This window comes from Arachis ipaensis, chromosome B09 (assembly GCF_000816755.2).
Source record: "Arachis ipaensis cultivar K30076 chromosome B09, Araip1.1, whole genome shotgun sequence".
Classification (NCBI taxonomy): Eukaryota; Viridiplantae; Streptophyta; class Magnoliopsida; order Fabales; family Fabaceae; genus Arachis; species Arachis ipaensis.
In genome coordinates, this window is record NC_029793.2 from 130,568,152 (window position 1) to 130,575,227 (window position 7,076).

Consider the following 7,076-nt stretch of genomic DNA (forward strand, 5'->3'; position numbering starts at 1 on the left):
AACTTGAGCAGAAATCAGATTCAGAGGTTGAAGAAGGACTGCTGATGCTGTTGGATTCTGACCTCCCTGAACTCAAAGTAGATTTTCTGGAGCTACAGAACTCAAAATGGCACGCTTCCAATTGCGTTGGAAAGTAGACATCCAGGGATTTCCAGAAATATATAATAGTCCATACTTTGCTCGAGGATAGATGNNAATGAGTATCTCTTAGATCTCTTAATCAGAATCTTCGTGGTGTTAGCTAGAATGATGGCGGCATTCAAGAGAATCCAGAAAGTCTAAACCTTGTCTGTGTTATTCCGAGTAGGATTCAATGATTGAATGACTGTGACGAGCTTCAAACTCGTGATTGCTGGGCGTAGTGACAGACGCAAAAGGATAGTAAATCCTATTCCAGCATGATCGAGAACCGACAGATGAATAGCTGTGCCGTGACAGGGTGCGTTGACCATTTTCACTGAGAGGATAGGATGTAACCATTGACAAGGGTGATGCCTCCAGACGATTAGTCGTGCCGTGACAGGGCATTTGGATCATTTTCCCGAGAGAAGACCGAAAGTAGCCATTGACAATGGTGATGCATTACATGAAGCCAGCCATGGAAAGGAGTAAGACTGATTGGATGAAGACAGCAGGAAAGCAGAGGTTCAGAGGAACGAAAGCATCTCTATGCGCTTATCTGAAATTCTCACCAATGATTTACATAAGTATTTCTATCCCTTCTTTTATTAATTAATTTTCGAAAACCCCATTACTATTTGATATCCGCCTGACTGAGATTTACAAGGTGACCATAGCTTGCTTCATACCAACAATCTCCGTGGGATTCGACCCTTACTCACGTAAGGTATTACTTGGACGACCCAGTGCACTTGCTGGTTAGTTGTGCGAAGTTGTGAACCATGGTATTGGCATCATGTTTTTGGCGCCATTACCAGGGAAAAAAAGAGCGATGAATTTTACATAATTAAAGTGTAATCACAATTTCTGCGCACCAGAAAGCCATTTTTCAGATTCAAGTGATGTAAAGCATGTCACTTTTTGATCTTTTAAATCCTCAAGAGTCAATCCATACACATTATTACATCTTTTGGCTTCAAACAATATCTCACCAGATTTTTCACAAATAACTAAGCAATCCAATTTTCTAAAAATAACTTCATAACCAAGATCACATAATTGGCTAATGCTTAGTAAATTGTGTTTCAAACCATCAACAAGTAGAACATCATTTATGAAAGAAGAGAAAATTTTACCAACTTTTCCAATGGCCACTATTTTTTCTTTTTCATTATCACCGAAAGTGACAAACCCTCCATCATATTCATCAAGCTTAATGAAGAAGGTTGCCTTTCCGGTCATATGCCTAGAACATCCACTATCCATATATCACATATTGTCCTTTCGCTTGGATGCTAGGCAAACCTACAAAATAAGCTCAAGTGACCTTAGGTATCCAAATCTTTTTGGATCCTTTGACGTCAAACCATCTCCTTTGTCCCAATCCATTGTAATCACAAACAATTTTACAGACTTTATTTCCAATCATTCTTTTACTAAAGAAACATTGAATAGGAAAGTGACCATTCCGATTGCAAAATCTGCAAAATCTATGAGTTGCTATTTTCACAAATCTTGTTGGGTTTTGAAACCTCACATCATTTGAAGATGACTCCATGTTTGTAAAATAAGGTTTTTCAACAGATTTTGTAGTTTTATGAAAATCCAAACCAGCTTTATCATAAAGAGGTTTTTGACTAGCCAAGAGTTGATTTAAATTTTCTAAACTTTGTGCAAAGTTGGCTAAGTCTTCCTTAAGCCTTTTTATCTCTTTATGCAGCCACTCATTTTCTTCAAAATAATTCAGATTTGCAGTCACAGAATGGTGGTATTCACAGCTTTTAAGGTTATATTTTAACTGCTTGTTTTCTTCAACAAGTTCAACAGCAGTTTCAGCTCCCTTAATTTATCCTTGAGAAAACCATTTTCAGCTTTTAAAATAGCAATTTGAGACTCAAGATATTGGTTTTCATTCAGGAAGCATTTGATTTTTTCAGAAAGATGGTCAATCATGAGATGAAGATCTTCAGTGTCAGGGTTATAAAAAACTACCTACTCTACGTGATCGGCCATAAGGCAGGTTTGAGACTTGGTTTCTGATTCTTCATCTTCATCAGAGTCATTTTTCAAGTCTTCCCAAGAAGCCATGAGTCCCGTCTTCTTTCTCTTTTTCGGCTTCTCCTCCTTCTTTAGTTTTGGGCAATTAGATTTGAAGTGCCTAGCTTCTTTGTAGTTGTAGCAGATCACTTTGCTGAGATCCTTCTTCCTTGAGCTGCTTCCTTTGTTTTTCTCCTTTAGCTTCACCATTCTCCTGAATTTTTTAGCAAACAAAACAAAATCATTTTTAGATGAGTTATCACTGGATTCATCATCCAGAGGGTTAGTAATAGATTTGAGGGCTATTCTTTTCCTTTTTGAATCTTTTTTCAAATATGTGTTTTCAAAATCAAGTAAATTTCCTCTCAAATCATCATAAGCCATAGAATCAAGGCCACTACTCTCAGAAATTACTATTGCCTTAGTTTTCCACTCTTTTGTGAGACTTCTCAAAATTCTCCTCACAAGCACAGATTTAGGATATGTGATCCCCATAGCATCCAAGCCATTGATGATGATGTTGAACCTTTCAAACAGTTCATCTATCGATTCTCTTTCCTTCATTGAGAACATTTCGTATTCTCTATTCAGCATGTCTATTCTGGTCTTCTTCACTAGGGTTGTGCCTTCATGAGTGATTTGAAGTTTGTCCCAGATTTTCTTTACTGTTGTGCATCTTGATACCCGTCGGTATTCTTCGAAGCTGATCGCACAGTTGAGCAATTTGATAGCTTTGGCGTTGAGCTCCACCTTTTTACTGTCTTCTTCTGTCCAGCTGGCTTCACCCTTAAGAGAGACCACACCATCAGCTCCTGTAGTTGTTGGAAATTGAGGACCTTCTAGAATTATCTTCCAGAGTCTGTAATCTACTGATTGGACACAAATCTTCATTTTTTCCTTCCAATAAGTGTAGTTCTTTCCATTAAAGAGTGGAGGTCTATTGTTTGACTGCCCTTCTGTCAGAGCGTAGGCCACCAGGTTTGAGCCGCTGTTATCTACCATCAGGATCATTTCTCCAAGCTGCAAAGCTTGATCTCTTTGAGACCAAGCTCTGATACCAATTGATGGTAATCAGTTGCTAAGAGAAGGGGGGTTAAATCTTAGCCACTTTTTGCTGAGTAAAACTTGCTGCCTTTTAAATTAGTTTCAGGAGATTTTTCTGCATTTTGTCTCATAATCAGATACGAGACATTTTCTTTTTGTCTCATACCCAATCAGGAGATATTTTCAATTTTGTCTCCTTAGCAACAGAAACTGAAATGGAGTAGAAGAGAAAAAGAGAATCACACCAAGAAGTATCCTGATTCAGCTCCTAAGTGCAATGCAGCCTACGTCCAATCTCCATCACAACAATGATGGAATTTCACTATAATCAAACAGATTACAGATACCAATTCTCTCTAGGAACTACCCTTCCTATCCGGGACAAGTTCAGAATCTATCCCCAATTCTGAACTTGACTTAGTCACTACCAAGCTTTCAACTGCTAAGTGCTAACCCAACTTGCAAGGAGATTCCCACAGAATCATGATACACAACTCATAGATGTACAAAGGACCTCTAAGACACCTATGGATTTTTATTTAATTTTGTACACTCTGCCTTTTTCCACTCACTAGCTTTTTCTTACAAACCTCACACTGTTTGTCTTTTTCACCATGAGACTCAGACAGACAAAACTAAAGAAAATACAAAATGAAACATTAAAGGAGAAGAACTTCTGTTAGCTTAAGGTAGCTATGAAAACTCTGTGCTTACTCTCCTTGTCTCAAGCCTTGGCCATTCACCCTTATTATAGAAGGGGAAGCTTCCAAGGTTGAAACGGTTCAACCAAGCCAACTTCTTCTTCTTCAACACCAAATCCGGTTTGGACAGAGAGAAGAGAGAGGGAACCGAAAGCAAAACCTACATGCAATTACCTCTCTCTCATCCCTTTTCTTCGAGCTTCATCAATCTGAGCCTTCCATCTTGACTTGGTCCCCAAGAAGGATTTGTGACCCTTAATGAACACTTGATCCTTGATAGCTCCATCTGCTCCACTTCTGCTTTCTCCTCCATGTAGCTACAGTAGCTACCTTCTGTGATGGATGAACAAAAAGTAGAAATGAGCCATACCACATGGATCTTCTTCTCTGACCGAAATGGATTGCTACCATTTCTAGGTATGGAGATCTTGAGGCTTCTTCACCACATCTTGCCTTAAGTGGAAAAGATCTCAGCCACGCCATACCATGGATCTTCTTTTTGTTAAGGCCATCATCACCTTAGCCTCTTGCTTGTTCATAGCTTCTCTGTGATTTTCTCTGATAGCTTGCTTCAATCCTCTTTTCCTACTAGACATGACCGAAAGAGAGAGGAGAGAAAAGAGAGAAAAGCTTTCAATGTAAATGATGAATGAAATTAAAATGAGTTAATTTTTCCACTCCCTATGCATAGTAACGTGTAACTCATTAAAAGCAATCAAATCAATTTCAACTTTCTCTTTCCTGTTACCAATGTAATTAAATCCATTTAATTAACTTTGAATTCCATTCAAAGAGGGGAGTGGGTAACCGAACTCAATCATGTTCCATGTCATTCTTTCTTCTTTCAATTCGGACTAACCCAATGTTAGACCAAAAGGAAATTGTTTTGGGCTCTCTTTATTTCTCTGGCCCAATAAGCATTAGCTTAGTATCAAAATAATTCACAGCCACTTTGCTTGAACTTTATTTTTGCAAAGGCTGACCTTTGTTGGGCTTAATTTTCTTTTTGCCCAATACCAAAATCTGCACACTTCAACAAACTTGTTAAACAACCAATTGGTAATTAACTAAAAATTAAATTAACAATTTTATAAATAATATTTTTAACAATGTTTGATCATCACAATAATTTGAAGTTTTTCAAACTCAACAGTATACATTAGATTAAGTTTCATGTTGATTTGGAGTCAAATTGGTGGTTTGAAACAAAATTCTGGTGGTTAAGCTTGTTGATTTGATAATTGGAGACTTGGAGATCATGGAGGAGAAGGTTTGAGGTGTTTTGGGCATAAGGAAGAATCGGCCAAGGTATGATTTTAGTTTCTCGTAGCTAATGTATAATGTTGCGTGAAAACTTAGGTTGGATGCCATAGGATAATCTTGAATGCTTTGAATTGTTGGATGTGATGGGTTGTATATATATGTGAATGTGATGAGTAATGTAGATAAAATGTATATATATGTGTGAGGTATGATAAGTATGATGGAATTAATGTGTATATATGTGATGTGTATTGGATTTGTTGATGATGGGTTGAACATGAAAGCTTACAATCTAGGGGGGTTGAAGGATTAATAATTAGGATACTAGTATTTGGTAGTATATGTAAATGTTGAGGTTGCTTTTGGTTATGAATGGTTTTGTTAGTTTTGAGGATTTTGGGAAGTGTGAGGTTTGTAAACTTTGGTAAAAATTGATTTTTGACCAATTTTGGTGGGTCATAACTTAGCTTTCAGACCTTCAAATTTTGTAAAACTTGTCTTAAATGAAAATTGGGTTCATGAAGTTTATAACGTTCAAAGAACAGATTAAAAATGATTCTTAACAAAAAAGTTATGAGCATTTGAAGTTTAGGTTATAAAATTAAATTATGTAGGAATTTCTGAAAACCAGAAACTCTGGTATGTATGCGTACGCATAGACCAGAGCATGTGGGGAAGCTCATGCGTATGCACGAGGGGTGTGCGCACGCACACGAAGGGAAGCTCGTCTGGTGAGTGCGTACGCACAGCAATGATGCATATGCATGATGCCCTGGTTTGCACTAAAACGCTATTTTTAATCGTTTGACCTTCCTAGTAAGCTTGTAAACTTTCGTAACCACTATTTTGTTGAAAATTCATAATTTTTGAACTATCAATAATTTCTCTAGCTTTTTCAAACCTCTAAAAGCCTTGTTTAAGGTCTAATAACTAGGTTTTAGGCTACAGAGTAATGGTAAGTATGTTAAGAAAGGTAGAATTGGTATTGAAGGAGATTTGAAAAGTGAATGATTAGCTTGATGAGATATTAAATGTGATGAATGAGACATGATTAAGAATGATGAGGTTTGATTTGTGACTGTGAATGGAAAGTTTATTGATTTCTTGTCAAGAATGGTGGCATAGTCCTACTTGCTCAGTGCGTAATGGATGTGGGAAAGGTACTCTCCTTTGTTTATGATTCTCCTGGGGATGCGCAACCTAGAGACCATATCCGGGTTAGCTACCGAATATGTTGGGTTCTGAAAGTTTAACCGACACGTGAGTTCACGGCCAGTAAGATTAGGCATTCATCATATGCATTTGTGTGTTTTGTATGAGTTTGCCTTCATTTTAGCTTGTCTAATTGCTTAACTGTGGTTAACTGTTATCTGATCTGTTGTTGTAACTGCTATCTATACCTGTGTTTTCTTTGTCTGTTTTGTATGTGTTTGTATTCTGAGAGAGCCCTCATGTGGTGGAGGCGTGATGAAGGTTGTTCTATGCATGGTGGTTGGGAAGTTTGAAGGAGACAGAAAGTGAATAATTAGCTTAGAACTGGAATTCCTTAGATAGATTATCGAGATTTCTGGTTTGGTATAAACTTTAAGTTTGATCTAAGTTGTCAAAGTTCTAGGAATGTCTTTGGATTTTCTGCGACCTTATATATTATCTATGTGGGCACCTTTACCATGTTGAGAACCCTCGATTCTCATTCCATACATATTTTGTTATTTTTTAGATGCAGGTTGAGAGGCACCTCGCTGAGCATTCTGGAGATCCTTTGGGAGCGAAGAACTATGTTTTGGGCCTTTACTTTTTGTGTTTAGATTGTATATATGTAGTTAAGTTCTCTTCTGTATATAACTTGTATGTTTGTCCCTCTTAGAGGTTGACTTGGAGAAACAGATTTTGTACTTTGTTTTCTGGCAT